An 18,207-nucleotide genomic window follows, 5' to 3' on the forward strand; every position below is an offset into this window, starting at 1 on the left:
CAGAGATGATTGGCCACGGCCTCCTCGAGGGGCGGTGTTCCCTCGTAGCCTCTTTCCTTCGCGCCGTCCACAGAGGAGAGCGAGGAAGAAAAAGAAGGCTTTAGGCGCGCAGAGTGGGGGGCTTTCCACGACTTGGTGAGTTCGTCGTGAACTTCCGGGAAGAAGGGAGAAGGCCTTTGCCGAGGGGCCTGCTGGCGCCCCTGCAGAAACCACTCATCCAGTCGGCTCCGGGTTGGTTCTTCGGGAGAAGACCAATCGAGCCCGAGGTCTTCCACGGCCTTAGAGAGAACGCGGATAATCTCGCTATCCATGGTGGAGCCCCCGCTCGCGCTAGCTAGCGTCGACGGGGCGGGGTCGAGAGTGGAGCCCGGCCAGTCGTCCGATGCAGCGTCGATTGACAAGCTGTCATCCATTCCCCCGTCGTCCTCGGACGCGCCGAAAGTCACAAGGCCCACCGCTCTGCTAGAGGGGTGTGGGTCCGGCTGGGTGAACTGAACCGGCGGTGGGGAAGGCAAGAGCGGCGGTGAAGCACGCGGAGACTGGCTCGGCGTGACGTCACTGAGCTCAGGTTCAGGAAGCCTCTGTGAGCGGCGCTTTTTCTTAGTGCGCGGCTCGAACAGAGGGATGGCGGCGATGGGCTCGCTCACGGCGAAAGCGGCGAGGCGAGCCCGCAGTGCGGAGAGACCCAGGTCGTCACATTCGGTGCATCCGCCCTTGGTCAAAGCAGCTTCTGCGTGGTCCCGGCCCAGGCAGCGAGCGCAGATGATGTGACGATCCCCGTCCGGGAGAAGGTCTCTGCACGACGCGCAGGAAGGCATTTGAAACAACGCCTTGGAAAATTTGCTCTTTTACAAGTGTCGCAGAGCGAACAGATGTAAATACTTGCGTGAGCAGTACGCCGGATGGCTCAGTAGGATCGCGTTAGAAGGCGGCTGAAGGTGCCGACGTCCTCGTAGCAAATCCCGCTGGTATGCTTTTCGACGGCGAAGCTTCAATAATCCGGAGGATCCAGCGAAGAAGGTGTTCGCTGAAGGAGATTAAATCTAAAGAACTCTCATGACGGGGCGCCCAATATATAGCTCTTGGCCACGCCCATCTTGGCGGGCTCTGACGCGCGCGGGCGCGAAGCGCGCTCATTGGTCGCGCATTCAGAGTCGCCCCGTCATTGGTTCGAGCAAGTTGCCGCAGCACAGCCAATGACCGAGCTGCCTTCGTTCATTGCTGTCAGCTGTGCAGCTGCAATGCGTTTTACATAAAGACTTCAATATTCTCGAGAAAAGGAGTTTTCCCATAGCGTAAGCTACTTACGCAATAGGAGAGACCTCTCGAAAGGGAACAGTGACAGATCTGCTGGCTGGTGATGTAAGAGCCAGGATCGAGACGCGCTTCATCACGGGCAAAAATAGACGAATAAAATATAAGATCAGATGAGAAATGGGTAAATAAGATCTGTATTGCACTGTCTGTGTGTTCTTGTGTCGTGTCTGATAGGTGTAAACAGTGAGATCGTGTGGCTGGTGTGGCTGGCGCGAGGCTTATAGAGCCACGAGCACACTCCTATACGAAAAAAAGAGCGAATAAAATATAAGATCTGATGAGAAATAGGTAAATAAGATCTGTATTGCACGGTCTGTGTGTTCTTGTGTATCTTTAGGAGTGTCTGATACAGGGGCGGCGCCAGCCGATTTTGCCGGGGCTTCAGCCCCGAATGTTTTGAGTCAAGCCCCGAATGTAATGACTGTCACTGAGCAAATATGAAACTGGACAATAGCCTATGTAAACACCCGAAATCATTGCGCTTTGGCTTTGCATATATACTGCATACAGCCTGTAAAAATAGACCTTAAAAATAATCTAGCCTATAGAATACATTTCTTTGCTGTCGGTAGCCTATGGGCTCCTCCGTTTCTTCCTCTCTGTTGAATATGCAGCAGCAGCAGCAGGAGGAGGAGGAGCTAGCACAGTCAACCGCAAGAGTGTGAGTTAACAACTGAGACCGCAACGAGCGGGAAAGAAAAAATTAAAGAAAAATGAAGCAAACGAGACTTTGGGGATTTTTCGGAAAAAAGGCAGTGGGTAAGAATTGTTTTTTTTACCTTAAAGTCTGAAGATATATCATCATCTAACGTTATACGTTAGCACTTGTACTGGCATTTTCTAGTACAGAATCTCCTCCGGATAAAAACACAGGAGAAGAAGCTGAAACAAGTGATAGAAGATTGCTCACTCACTCAAATATAAAATAACGTGATCATCATCAAACAATAAACAGTGTGTAAATCAAAAACGCGCTTAATATTATCAAAGGGGGACCTCTTGTCCCGCATTTTGTGAAGCTGTGAAGAATGTGAAGCTGTTGTCCCGCGTCACGCAAGTCATAAGCAGTGTGCCGCGTTTTAATTTTGTCTGCATCATTTTATTTAATCGTCCTTTAAATTACAATTCTAATGTTGCCTTTCTTTATGAAACTTACCAACATTCAAGTGTTGATAAAAAAAGAATTCATGAAGCTAATAAAATGTCTTTAAAATTAAAGTAGCTACAGTTAAATGTATTTTTTAATAAAAAATAATATCTACATTTTAACATAATAGTATACTGCAAGTGCAAAAATAATACATAAATAGTGAACTATAACAAGTATAAGTTTGTTCACTTAAAGAAAACTTGCAAGTATACTTGCAGTATAAACTACTAAACTAGTAGTTTACTGAGAGTACACTTCAGTGTGTACTTTCATAAACTAAAAAAATACTAATTGTATTAAATAGTAAACTACTACTAGTATACTTATAAGTTCACTTTTAGTACAGATGCATTACAAATGAGAAACCTAGTTGTGTACTTAAAGTTTACTCTTATACTTATAATACATTTAAACGAATAATACTTCTTCATAAAATGAACTTGAAGTTTTCGTAAGGGTAGCCAGAAACATTAGTTTTATCCCACCACTGCACTGAATACTTTCCTTGTTTATCAGGTGTTGTTTTCTCTAAAGATAACCAATAAGTATAAACAAAAATGTTTGTGTGACTTGTTTTGTGTTATTAGTTTGTAGTAAATATACACTTTGATTTGATTAAATGGTTTTGTAGAGGGTAGCAAAGATGAGCTGCAGACTGGGGAGGATCAGACATGGAAACTGGTAACAATTAATCGGTCATTTTACTTTGGAGAAAGTTAAAAGTGAAACATTGTTTATCCCAATGCTCCTAATGAAAAGTTTTTGACAGATATACATTGAGAATTATATACAGTTTGATGCCATGGTGTGTCAGTGAACGTAGATTAAAGTCATTCATGTATTGCTTTAACTTAGGATCTCATACATCATTTTAACTATTTATGTAAAAAAATAAAAATTATTTATATTAAAGGGCCCATATTCTGGCATTTAAAATGTTCCTAATATTGTTTTGGGAGTCCCCAACAACAGTTTTACATGCATGCAATGACAAAAAACACTTTTGTTGTCTTATAATATGCATTTATTTTTAGCTGATTAACTCAGCGACTTCCCTTATGAATCGTTCAAAGATAAATTTTTCCAAACCCCTCCTTTACGTGACGCTAATCTGCAAGTTTCTTCGAGTGCTCCCTGTATTTACATAAAATGGTCTGGGCTAAGCCCCGGATGTCCTTCAATGCTGGAAACGCCCCTGGTCTGATAGGTGTAAACAGTGAGAGATCGCGTGGCTGGTGGCTGGTGCGAGGCTTAATAGAGCCAGGAGCGCACTCCCATATACGGATAAAAAGAGTGAATAAAATATAAGATAAGGTGAGAAATAGGTAAAATAAGATCTGCATCGCACTGTCTGTGGGTTTGTCTTGTATATTAAAACAGTGAGAGATTTTGAGGCAGGCGCAAGCCCCACGAGACTGGTGCTCAGGATTAAAAAAAGCTGGTAGATAGTTGTAAGTCAGGCGAAAAGCATTTGGTTAATGGTGAATATTGACCTATTGTGCGTACCGTTCTGGCTCCCGCTGGCTTTTTGCATTTGGTTTAAAAACATATATTACATATTGTGTAAGTTCGAGTGGCAGGCGCATATAATGCAGTGGCAGGCGCATATATCCGTGACTGGTCGAGTGGTCGAGTGGCAGGCGCATATATCTGTGACTGGTCGAGTGGCAGCTCCCCCTGCCACGCAAAGATTTTACCTCCTCTCTTGGATCGAGTAATCGGTCTCGTGACTGTCATCAAATCAATTTAAGCATAGAAAACTTTGACCTCCTATTCCTGCTGTTACTCGTGACTGCTGTGGAAGTGCATTCTTCACGCATCAATTCAATCCAGATATCCGCGTCTTCCTCTAATATGCTAAGGTACATTTCACATTTCTGCTTAATATGATATTTATATAGGCTGGCCTGTCTACAGGGCCTAACATTTGGTCTGAGGTTGGGGGTATTTCGTGACGAGTTCATAATGCGGTGAATTCCCGCTCCCATTTACTTCACAATCACATTATAGAGGGACGCGCGTCACGATCTGTGCACTGCCACGTCTCGCGCTCGCCATGCCGCCAGATTCAGAATTAGTGCACTCTATGAACCATGACGTTAACTTCAACTGCATTTCTGTGAGTGCGTGACTACAGCTCGTTAATAAACAACGTTATTTGATTGATCCATTATACAATCAGTCTTCATTTGACCTGAAAACCACTCTTTATCTAGTCCATTATGAGTACTATAGCAGTCAAAGATAGTCGTAAAAGAGAGGTTGAGCAATCGCCGATAAAGAAAAAATTCAAAGATTCCGCCATCTCCAGAGAGGATCTAGATGCTCCAATAGCTAACGGTATCAAGCTAGCGCTCAAAGAGCAACAAAGCACTCTGGATTCGGTTGTGGCTTCGGCAGGAAGAGAAGCGATAGACTCAGTATTGACCCCAGCACTGCGTGACTTACATTTGGATATGCAAATGACTAAAGATTCTGTTAAAGAGCTAAAAGCAGAAGTTGGAAAGTTAGCCAGCACGGTTAAACAGACACGTGACCGGGTCGATTCCGTTCAGGTAGCTGCACGTGAGGATAGGAGGACAGTCACAAATGTGAGAAATCAGCTGGAACAACTTACCGAAAAAATGACAGACATTGAAGACAGGAGCAGGAGAAATAACGTACGACTGGTGGGGTTGCCAGAGGGGGCGGAAGGCCCAGATACAGCTGGCATCCTTAGAGCTAATCTTTCCAAGTGGATCCCTTCACTGAAAGGCCGAGATATCGAGATTGACCATGCCCATCGCGTGTATGATGGAAGGAAAAATTCCGATCGGCCACGTACTCTCATCTTTTGTGTACTAAGATGGCATGAGTGATCGTGATCCTGAAGGGTGCTCGGCAGGCATATCCGGTGAAATATACGCAGGACAATGTCACGCTATTATTTTTTCCCGACTTTAGCCCTGCCACAACTACCAAGAGAAAGAGCTTTAATCCAGTCATGAAGAAGATGACTGCACTTGTTCTCTAGCTGTTCCTCACCTACGCGGCGGCGATTAAACTACGGCACAAGGGTGAGCAGATGATGTTCGTCTCCTCAAAAAGCGGAGGATTTTGTCAGCTCATTGTCACAGAAGAAGACTTATTCTGCAGCTCTAAAAAGCAAATGGAATACAACGGCTATCGCCTCCATCCCTTCAGCTCAACTAGGAGAATCTTACGACGAGGTTTGTGGTGATCTTAAATGGCCTGAAGAGGACAACAAGCTGGTCATGGACACTTGTTGATTTTATTTTGAAGTCTTGTCCTCCTTGTCCGGTACGCGTGTCCGTTAGCTGGTAAACAATAATGCAACAGTTTTATTTAATATGATTATTCCCCCCTCTCTCTTTTCCCATGGCTCTGTGGGCCTTTTGGGGACATGTCTTGCTTTGAAGTGGGTTGGTCACGTATCAAAATGTGTTTCTGTTGTTCATGCAGGCCTACATTCTCGGTAATGTGCGGTCCGTTTTGGTTTTTGTACATAGTTGTTTGTCGTTCCTTTTTCTTGTTGTTTTCTATTCCCTACAACAGACGCCAATACTTTTACTTTTATTTATTTTGCTTTTCTATTAAAATAATTATGCATCTTGATAGACTGGAATCTAAGATATATACTAACCTTTACATGTCACTTACTGTATGGCATTGCTTTCATTTCTCTTCACTTAGACATAATCTGCTTAGCACTGGGAATATACAATGCAGGTTCTGAATATCTTATCACTGAATGTGAATGGTCTAAATTCTCCAATTAAACGTACCCGTATATTAGAATATTTACACCGTAAAATGATCGCCTGAAAACTAAGGGAGTACTTATCTTAGTCGATAGGAAGTTACATATAACTATTGAGCTTACTGGGAATGATGATGAAGGTAGATTTGTTTTCATACGTTGCAAAATAAATAATGACATGTTAACACTGACCTCCGTTTACTGCCCGAATGAGGCAGACAGTGCATTTTTCATGAATATTTCCTATACATTGTTGGAGCAGACTGATTGTCATTTAGTGGTCGGTGGTGATTTTAATGCCGTTTTAAATCCTGCATTGGATAAATCTCACCCGGATACAACAGCTAACCCATCTTCTAAGTTATTGAATAAATTTATCACTGAACTTAATATAATCGATCTTTGGAGAATTCAAAACACTACATCTAAGGACTTTACGTTTTTTTCTAACAGACTTAAGACTTTCTCTAGGATAGATTACATATTTCTCAGCCCATCTCTAACTCCTCTATCTCTACATTTCCAATTTTATTGTCTGATCACTTTGCAGTGTTGTGTAATGTTCATCTTTCCAACATTAAGACCAAGGCCCCTAGATGGCATTTTAAAACATCATTATTAAGTAATCAGAGGTTCATTAATTCGCTAAAAGATCATGTAAAGGAATTTCTTGAAATCAATACATCTCGTGATGTAGACCCTCAAATATTGTGGGAAACATCTAAATGTACTATACGAGGATTCTGTATATCTTTTTCTTCTACTCTTGCCAAAGCGAAGACCCGTCAGTTTACTCAATTAGAAAGTAAGATCCAATTATTACAAAAACAAAGTTTTTCTGATCAACAAGCTACACTATTGTCCTCCTTAAAAGAAGAATATGATTTACTTTCACAATCAAAGGCAGAGTTTATTTTACATAGAACAAGACAAAAATATTATTTTGAATTGGAGAGACCTAGCCACTTATTGGCCCTAAGGTTGAGGGAATGCGAGTCTTTATCAGTGCAATAAAATCGTCAGATGATCAGGTCACCACGAATCCTGTGATAATTAATGTCATATTTCAAGATTTTTACACAAATCTATACAAAACCGAAACCGATTTGGATGAGTCAATCTGCAAAGAATATTTAGGTATATTAGAGCTGCCTCGGATCTCACAGAAGGATAAAGACACTTTGGAGGCCCCTTTAAATTTGGAGGAGCTCCACGAATCACTAAAAAGTCTTCAAAAGGGCAAGTCACCAGGCCTAGATGGCATCCCTCCTGAATTGTATTTAGAAATATGGGATTTGGTAGGGACCCACATGCTTGATTCGTTTAATCTTGCAATTGAGCACGGGGCATTTCACAGAGATCAGAAAACATCTTTGATATCATTGCTTCTTAAAAGGGGGAAAGATCCACTAGATTGCTCTAACTATAGACCAATATCACTCATCTCATGCAATTTAAAAGTTTATGCTAAAGTTCTTACCTCTCGTTGTCAGGACTCTGGTTTGATCTTCAGCCTTTCTGCTGTGTTTATCTTGTGTCTTGATTGTCAGTTCACCTGACTACCATCACAGCTGAATCCTATCCTAATTAGTGCTCTCACTCTCAGTGCTCACACACCTGTTTCCCATTTTCTGCACTGATTTTCTCCACTACCTATGCTTCTCTCTTTCTTTGTTTCTTTGTCAGTGTGTCTTGGTTTCCGTCCGCTTCACCACTGTCCCCTTGCTTGAAAGTCTTGTTTTGATTGCTTCTAGACCCTTTAAAGCCTTGTCTGATTACTTATTTTTGTTTTGCTGTTTTATTTGCCTAGTTCCTGTTCCCTATCTCATCTCAGCTTCCTCAACTTGTTTGTGACCCCCTGCTCTCGTCCTGGATTATTGCCTTGGCTTATAGAGATCGCTAAGACATGTGACCAACTGGGCGGCAACGTCATCAGAACGCAAAGAATTATGGGTATGTTTGGCCCGTTTACATGGGCTGGCATAGCAGGCTAGTGTTCTGGCATGAAAAAAAATATCAAGAAAACATTGTAGGACCATACCAGAAAACTCGTCCATTCAAAAGTATGCTAATGTTTTAAGCACCACACTCCTCCCTCTCTCTCATCTATCTGCATGCAGTCCCAATTCATGTCAAGATTACAATGCTGGAGTGTGTGTGTGTGCGTCCGCGAGAGAGAGGCGCGGGCGTGATCGAACTGTGTGTGTGTGTGTTTGTGAATGAGAGAGAGAGACGCGATCGAACAGTGGAAACATAAAAACATACTCCGTCATTTGGTTCATAAAGGTTATCATTCAAACTGCAAAGTGTTTACTTATATTCGTGTAATTTACACTCGCAATAAAACACAACATTGTGCTTTTGTCACAGTCTAAACTCTTGTCAAACTGTAACCTACAACTGTCACCCAACCAAACACACAGTTTTTAAAGCAACATATTTATCCAACCCCATTTCAAAACAGTCTGTGGGTTACTACATCTTTTGGACATTAATCATATCGCATTGGTTTTCATTTCTTGTCTTCAGAGCAGTTACATATTCTACATTGATTAAAAAAGAAAATCAAATGTGTTTTTAATGGTAGTATTATTTTATACGAAAATCTATTATTCACCATTCAGATGAGAATAAAGTCAGGGTTAATTAAAATTAAGGAAAACAAATATATTGATCCGTTCTTAAAGGATAATTCAGGTATTTAGCACTTTGAGTCTATTTTCTAGTTAGTTTTCGATGAACTAAGTTAGAGTGGTGTGTAGAATTGGGTACGATAATCCTGTCTCGACTTTTTGAATCTTTCAGAATCGCCTCGGACCGCTTCAGAGTGAGTGTCTATGAGCATACACAAACATGTCCCTTAAAACAACCCTTAATGTTCGTTTTCAAAACTGTGCAAGAAGGACTATTGCAGTTTATAACACAGCAGGTAGACGGCATCTTGAACACTGCGTTCTTCCCTCCATGCAATCAAGTCCGGCGCCTTCTTCTGTTTGTGCCGCGGATTCCCAAAATGCTTTGCGTTCACCACTGGTAATACGTCACGATGACGTCACATTAGCAATCTCTATTCCCTGAAACGGTTGGTCCGCTACTGGTTTTGACCTCAGCCTGTCCATTGGATTTCGCCTCTGTCTCGCTCCCTTACTTGGTGGATCGGCTACCAGTTTATTTTGTTTTGTATTGTGTTCATTCAACCTTTTTGGACAATAAATCCTATTTTCAGTTGATCTGCTCTTGGATTCCTGTTGTCTCTGCTCCACCTTGACACTCGCATGGAGAAAGTAATTCATAGTTTAATTAAGGAGGACCAAACCGGATTCTATTAAGGGGCGTCACACATCCGATAATATGCGTCGACTTTTTCATGTTCTGGATTTTGCAGACGCCCATCCGAGCCCGTGTGCGTTTTTTTCACTGGACGCAGAAAAAGCCTTTGACAGGCTAGAGGGGAACTATATGTGTGTAGTTCTGCAATGCTTTGGTTTTGGTGAACATTACATCTCTATGATTAAGACACTTTACCACTTACCTGAGGCATCAGTCTTAACTGGTAATATTATCTCCCCTCCGTTCCCTCTACAGCGAGGAACGAGGCAGGGATGTCCACTTTCCCCCTTACTGTTTTGTTTATCCCTTGAACAACTAGCACGAGCCATTAGGAAATCTGATGTAACACCTATTAAGATTCACGACCATAAGCATGTTATTTCGTTATATGCGGATGACATTATTTTCTACTTAGATCACTTTGATATGTCAATAACCGGCATAATTAAGGAATTCGACCGCTTTAGTAGTTTATCGGGATACAAGATAAATTGGTCCAAATCTGCTTTAATGCCAGTTAACAATGTTAAGGTCTATTATCCTATCCCCTCATTCATTCATATTAAAGATTATTTCATTATTTGGGTATTACCATATATAAAAACATTCATAAGATTGCCAGGGACAATTTTAATAACATTTTAGGCAAGATCAAGAGTGATAATCAAAGATGGAATAATCTTAAAGTCTCTCTTCAAGGCCGAATTTCCGCAGTCAAAATGAATTTGTTACCTCGACTTAATTTTCTTTTTTCTATGCTGCCACTTTCCCCCCCTTCAGGTTACTTTAAGGAGATCAATTCCATACTTTCCCAGTTTATCTGGAATGGTAAGCGACCCAGAATAAAACTAGCCACATTGCAGCATCCTATACTTTCAGGAGAAGTGGCTGTGCCAAATTTTGAATTATATTATTGGTCATTCCAGATTAAGGCTCTTCATATTTGGGTTGATTCTCAATCCAAAGTTCCATGGAGAGAAATTGAAGCTGGCAAGGTTAAACCACATACTGTAGGCTCCAGGATATTCTATTTGCTGGTACAGGAAATAAAAAGAAGTACAAATTCAGGCCGGTTGTGGCCAATTCTATTAGGATCTGGAAAAGGGTTGAACGTCTGATGGGAGGGCCTTTCAAATTTTGTAGCAACACACCCTTATGGCACAACTTTAAATTTTTATGTGGAAATCAGCCATTTGTCCAGCCTTCTTGGTCTTCATTGGGCATAAACACATGCGGCAACCTATTTTATAACCAGGGACTCTGCGCACTTCAAGAACTAAGAACTAAGTTTTGTTTACCAGCATCCTCATATTTTGTCTTTTTTCAGCTACGCTCGGCTCTCAAGGCATATGGAGTTCCCTGGGAATCCCCCATTTCTTACCACCCTATGTGGGATTGGATCGCACCATCCTCTGGTCGGCCTTCTGTTTCGATAATATATAGTAAACTTAATGATCACATTGCAAAGCCTCTTTCAATCTCAATTAAATCATTAAGCCTCAATTAAATCTATCTGGAATCGTGAATTATCTGATTATAATGTATCTGTCGACTGGGAAAGGGTGTGGTCTAATTAAATCTTAACTTCTATAAACCTGGCTCATCGTCTTATCCATTTCAAAGTCATACATAGAGCATACATAACCCCTTACAAGAGCTTCAAAATGAAACTGCAATCAACTTATAACTGCCATATCTGTTACACTGTATCGTCAGGTACTTTTCTTCATATGTTCTGGGAGTGTCCAATTGTTGTCAACCTATGGGCTAATGTAAACTTGGTTTTGTCCTCCTTGTTACAAATTGACTACATGTCTGATCCAGGTTTATGTCTTCTCAATGATGACTCTGACTCCTTGATAAGTTCATTGCAAAAAAGAAAGTTGTTTGCTGGGTTTACAGCTGCAAAGAAGACTATAGTACAGAACTGGTTTACTCCGCACATGTGTGAAGAAACATATTGGATTCATAGCCTCCACAAAATAGTGACTTGTGAATGTACTACAGCACAAATTAACAAGGCTAAACCTAGTACCATTGATGCATGGCAATGTTTTTCTTCCAAGATATTGGACTATATAAAGGAATGACTCATTTCATTTATTTTATTTATTTATTTATTTATTTATTTTTTATTTATTTATTTTTTCTCTTCTTCTCCTCCTTTCATATTGTTAATTTTTTGGTAATATGTCTGTTGTTTCCCCTTCACTGTCTGTTTGTTTGAGTTGATGTTATTTTATTTCTAAAGACAATAAAGGGTTGATCACAAAAAACACATTAAAACCAACATCTCACATGCCATGGATCTAAAGTATGTGTGTGTTTCCCGGAGGACTCTTAAATTTAAGTGTTCTTAAATTATTTTTGTAAGCAGACTGTTTTTTAGTTTAGTCAATCTTTGTCATGTCTGTCTTGGGTCTGTTCTTTGTACCTCGCTTAATACATATAAGATGATTTGACAAATGCCAGATCTTTTAATCGTGACAACTGATCTCTGTCTAATTTGGTTCTTCAAACGAATTTGCGGATTTGATTAAAATATCTGGATTAAGTTATCTGAGATTACTATGTGTTCTTGTGTTCATTGGAAAGGGCAGATAGATTGACGCTCAAAACCATGATCAGCAATGCAATGATTGGCTGGGGGTAAGACAGAAAAGTGATGACAATCATATTAAAGGGGACATATCATGCTAAATCCCCTTTTTTAGCCCGTAAATGCATTTTGTTGTATATTTGGAGTGTTTATAAGTACAGAAAAGTTGAAATATGTCTCTTCAGGTGCTTCATTGATATCTTTATATTCTGTTTTGGTCATATTTTACAACCTGTTCCGATTTTTCTATTCTCTATGACGTTTTTTGAACAATTACGTCACAGTATTTGCAGCGGAACTGCCAAATAAGGACATCGACTACCGGCCCAACACTTCGAGCAATCCGCCATTTTAATTTCTCGCTGCGATTTTTTTGTACAAGCTCAAGGATGCAGAAATTACGAGAGGGTAAGTCAAAATGTTCGGTTGTTTGATGTAGTAACCCACACACTTCATTACACCGTCTCCCAGCAGAACCTCTTCGAAGTGCCTGGTTGAGTTTTATTTTTCATGGAAAATTTACCCACATCTGTGGTTAAAGTAATTTTTGTGTGCACGAACGAAGCACTTCAAGGATAAATACTTCAGCAACCTCCGCCAGTATAAAGAAGGACTTGCCGATAGACTTCGTCTGATTGAGGGGTCAATTCCTTCTATCTTTGGAGATGAACAGAGCACTTCGGTAAGCTGTAAATAACGTTTTTACGTGCAATAACAACGTGCTTTTCTTTAATTGTTTATAATACAACTTATATTTTGTTTGGTGAGTGTTAAATAGTCGTTGTAAAACATGCAGTATTGTAGTAGTGGGCATGGATGGAGAAGTTACTGTAAATACAGAAACATACCATTGCGATACATCCATATGAAGACGTTGTTCTGCAGGTTCGTCGTCTTCATTTTCATCTCGCTCCGGGTCCGGCTCTGGCTCGACATGTAAGGCTTGATGGACAAGTCTTCCGTTGTTGACATTTTGTTAATAACGTGTGAATAAAAAGTTTCTGTGCCGCCATATAATCGTATCTCTGCTATCAAACTACAAAAATGGCCGAACGGGGTAGAGTTGAAACAAGTGTCACCTCTGCAACCTGGAGAGGGGGCGGGGTATGAAGTGTCTCATTTGCATTTAAAGAGACCGCACCAAAACGAGTTGCTCTAAGACGCACATCAGAAAAGGGGTAGAAAAGGGGCCTGTGGAGCTATAATAATGAGGAATTCAGACCCAAGCATTAAAGTTCTGCTTTATATAGACCACAAATGTAGGATTTATATGTAAAAAGGAATGATTTAAAAGCATGATATGTCCCCTTTAAAAAAGAAGATTACACACCTGGCGAAAAACTTGAATTTCTGGACCTTTATAAGTAACAGCATCAATTAGTTCCCTTTCGATACTTTACTCGTACTGCGTCGCTAGACAATGTTATGGGGAAAACAAATTTTTCTCCAACTTCTGAAGCCTTTTTAATCACGTAGTGAAACTGCGCGGCCATTGGTTCGTGCACAGTAATAAAAGGAACCAATGGCGAGGCAGCAGAGCAGCACGAGCCTATGGCAGAGAAGCCCGCCAGAGCGCACCGATATGGCCTTGGCATCTGGCTATAAAAGCAGGCGATCTGGCATAGGATACTCAGATCAGTTCTCCTTCAGCGACGACACTTCTCTTCGCTGATACTCTGAGGATTCAAGCCTTCTAGCCGTTGACCAGCAAAGCAGCGGATCCAGCCGAATCAGCGCTCCGGCATCAGCTCTTCGACGATCCCGACCCACTGCTCACGAGCCGCTCTGCGCCTGCAAGCAGCTGATTCAGCGATCCCCTGCCGCCATCCAGCGAGTCTAAAAGAGCCTTATTTCTTTTCTAAAAGAGCCTTATTTCTTTTCTAAAAGAGCCTTATTTCTTTTCTAAAAGAGCAAATTGCGACGATGATGCAAATGTCGCGCAACCACTGTGGCTCGTGTAGGGCGCCCCTGCACGTCAAAGATAAGCACAGTGAGTGGGTCTCATGCCTGAGGAAATCTCATGATGAGGCTGCACTCACATAGATCAGCTGTTCTCAGAGGGATGGGGCCACGGGGCTGCTGTTTGTATTCAGTTTGTATTCAGTATCTTGATTCGACTGATGACCTGAGGGATCAGGCTGTATGTGCAGTAGACCTGGCTGCAGTGGCGGTTCTAGACCATTTCAACTGGGGGGGCCAAGCTGGGGCCAGTTGTACTGTTAGAGGGGCCAGTTGCATTTAGACCTTATTGTTGTCATATCATTTTCTGCACTGCACTGCAGGCATTAACAGGCAAAATACCATGTTTATAATCATTCAACAATGTATTTGCATTTCCATTATATTTTTACATTTGCATTACATATTCAGTATTAGTCACAGTAACTGTAATTGACATGATGTCCTTCTTTCTCTTCATTTTGGTGAGAACTATAGAGCAAAAGCAATGGGGACCAAGAAGCGTATTAATTAATTTACTGAAAATAACTGACTTGCTAGGTAACTATGTGTAACCATTTACAGGGTTCCTGCACACTTTTTAAAATCGAATTTAAGGCTATTTAAAACCTGAAGAAATCAAAATTCATACCGTACATTAGGGGTGTGCAATATTGACAAAAATATATCTCAATATTTTCAATGTTTTGTTGATGATTAGATGATATTTTACTGATTGTGTTTTTGTGCTGGTGACATGGCTGGTTTAGGCCTGTTGTTGACAGCTGACTCACATATTCATATTTTTTAATATTCTATGCAGTGGTCAGTTAACAGCAGGGACCGAAATTCATTTTTTAATTAATTTTTAATTAATTTAATTTGCCACCTTAAATTGATTTCCAGGGGCATTTTCACCTATATATGGACATTCTTTCTAAACTTATTTAGAGTTATGAATCACCTTTTATGTCAAATACTAACATTCAAATTATACAGTAATTATACTTATTTATACAATAATACTTAATTATACAATAATTATACAGTACCACTGTCACCAGTCAAATTAGATCATTTAATCAAAATCCATCTTTGCAGTCTAGAGGAGACACAGAAGTGGCATTAATATATTTACACTCCATTCACAATTGCATAAATAAAGCTATGAGATTTTTTTTTAAATCAATATTTAAACATGAAATTATTTAAAATTTTAACGTTTTAATTAAAGGGTACTTTAAATATGAAACTAAAACCGCCAGTAGCCGGCGGCAAGTCACTGTCTTAATAAGTGAGTTGAAGGATTCATTCATTCAACCGATTCGTTCAAACGGCTGATTCATCCGGGAAAGGAGCAAGTGATTCCTTCAAAACGCGGATTTCAGTCAAGAAATCATCGCTGTCTGTTGCATTGAGACTCTGCTACGGTTTCATTTTGAAATTCTCATGCCCAATGTTAACTTATTGTTAATTTAACTGTTGTATAAGATCAATATCACAGTTGCAATTGTGCACGGGAAAACAGCACTCTTGCTGATGTGATATTCTAATATAAGAACATAATATGATATAAATATAAGAAATAAACTAATTTGGGGACATAGCCTACCTATGAACCGCACACAGCAGTGAAAGGACGAGAGACAAATGCGATGTCAGCTCACAGAGCCTCGTACATAGTTAAAACAGTGATTACAATATCATAATAGACAATACACATCGCACACCCGATACGCACATAAAGAATGAACTTGCAACTGAACTGACATTTACCAGCTTTCTCCTTCTCTCCTCTCTCGCGTGCAGGAGACAGACGTTATTCTGCCGCGATTCCCGCGAATGTGATGCGAATTGTCACATGAACAAGCAAATCCACAAAGATAGAATAATAAAAAAATAATACGCATACAACGATAGCAAAAAAAAACATTTTTGTAAAAATTATTTCACACTCCACATTTAGGGGGGCCACCAGGGGGGCCAAGCTTGTTGTCACAGGGGCACGGGCCCCCCTGGCCCCCCCTCTAGAACCGCCACTGCCTGGCTGAAGTAGTGGAGATACAGAGGCCAGGAGGCCCAGCATCCTCTGAAAAGACCTGACGGTGGGAAGGGCTCCGATTTTGAAGGCTCTGGATGCTCTGACATGACTGCCACCCAAATTTGGGCCGAATCGAAGACTGTTCCCAGGAACGAAATCCATTGGCTGGGGGACAGCGAGCTCTTGGCGAAATTGACCCTGAGTCCCAGGCACTCCAAGTGGCTGAGGAGTACAGATCTGTGCGAGTTTAGATCCACCTCCTACTGAAACAAAATTAGCCGTTTCCGCCATTGTTGAACTGCGTGTCAAGTTGACATGCACAAAGTTGACAAATCCCGCCCATGAAACCCGGAAGCTCGATAATCCCCTATTGTGCTCGTCTGTTTGGTGCGCATGCGCGCGGCGGCGCTCATTCACGGAAGCTTGAATTTTAGCGGAGATTCATTTGCAGAAGCTCGTCCTCTCCTGACAGTGAAATGGACATATTTGTTTGAACATTTACAGATGGAGAATATACCTGTGAAATGTAATTTAAGCACTGAGGAAAGCACCACGTCTCAAACGCATTAAACAGCGCCAATATTTATCTTTCAGTCACTAACAGGCTATCTGTCCGAGCATCTGACAGGGCAAGCTGCTTTAAACTTGTTAACTATCTTACCAGTTATTTTGAAGCGCTTAATCAGCTTGTGTCATGTTTAGGACAAATTGTACTGTTCTTTAACTGCAGGAGCTCACACTGCGTAGGCCTACTCCACTATTTTTCAGATGTGCTCGTATCAAACTAGCCTACTGTATCGATATAAACGGTACTGCCTCATTCGATATCGTGGGGGAAAAAAATATCGATATATTGTACAAACTTGATATACCGCCCAGCCCTAATCCAAAGCAGTATCTAAAGCCCTTTGCATATTTACTATCCTAGATTAAAGTTGGGATGCGTGTCTCTAATTCTGAAATCTTCTACTTCATCTCCCTCCATTTATCACAATTGAAACCCTCACTACTGATAGAGAATGCTAAGCTATCATTTTGGCAGACAGTTCAAGTGACAATAACAGGAGAGGATGAAATGACTCACCGTTTGTTGACTTCGACAACTCTTCGCTCTCCTCCAAAGCTCCCTCATCTGTTTGTTCCTTTTTACAGCGTGAGGTGGCACCTTCTGGGAGGGGGCATTATGTCACAGTTCTGTTCAGTTAGTTTAATTTTCATGGACTTTAAGTTTGTTTTTCTCAGTCACATGTTCTCCTTTGTCTTAATTTCCCACCACTCGTGTGTATCCTTGGTTACCATCATTATGAGTTCTGTATTTCAGCTGTGTTTGATTATCATCTTGTTTCTGTTTGCTTTATAAGTTGTACCCTCACAGTCACTCTTTGTGGTTCCTGTTACCGTCTATGTTAAAGTTTGTTTGTTTGTTTGTTTGTTTGTTTGCCTGCCTGTTTGGAATACCTCTGTGTGGAATTTTATTATATATGGAACTATTATCTTCATCTTCACTGTGTTTCCTGCAACCATGTATGACATTAAGAAAGTCATGCATTTTTTCTGAATGACACATGGACAAAATGGCAGCATGTGTCATAACAATAAACATGATTAAAAAGCAAGGTAATTAACATATAAACATTTCAGATATACACAAATACATTAGAATATTTACATTTATTTACATATTTTAAACACCCTTTCTGCAAAATTTCTGTTTGTAAATCATAAATGGGTTAATACAACTTTTTTTAGCCTATTATACATGTTTTTGGTGTGGTGCCAATGCATGTTTTGCTTCCCCCTTTGATTAATTGGTTTTGCTTGTTCAATCCTTATTTGTATTTGCTCGGTTTGATGGAATCATATAAAATAGAACATCACTGCTTTCCTTCCTAACAGTTTGACAAGGTTTTTTTTTTTTTTTTACTACAATGCAGTAAAGACTCAACACTCAAAATCATTACTTGTATACACAATAAAATATTCTGTACTTTAGCTTTGTCAGTACCGAAAGGCTCATACGGACATTCATCACTTATGTAAATATTGATGCTCTAACGGCTGTGAGCGCGCAT

At 40.7% G+C, this 18,207-nt stretch overlaps 1 long non-coding RNA gene across 1 annotated transcript in view; it reads left to right on the forward strand.

Annotated features, from left to right (window-relative positions):
• Nucleotides 1-12,115, forward strand: part of LOC143751585 (uncharacterized) — a 121,923-nt gene extending 109,808 nt beyond the window's left edge. The window contains exon 2 of the long non-coding RNA XR_013207272.1: nucleotides 11,947-12,115. This is a non-coding gene — a long non-coding RNA (uncharacterized LOC143751585). The remainder of the gene's footprint in view (nucleotides 1-11,946) is intronic.
• Nucleotides 12,116-18,207: the final 6,092 nt, after the last annotated feature.

The sequence above is a fragment of the Siphateles boraxobius genome, unplaced genomic scaffold (assembly GCF_051911475.1).
Source record: "Siphateles boraxobius isolate OS27281-9 unplaced genomic scaffold, OSU_SipBor_1 26, whole genome shotgun sequence".
Taxonomy (NCBI): Eukaryota; Metazoa; Chordata; class Actinopteri; order Cypriniformes; family Leuciscidae; genus Siphateles; species Siphateles boraxobius.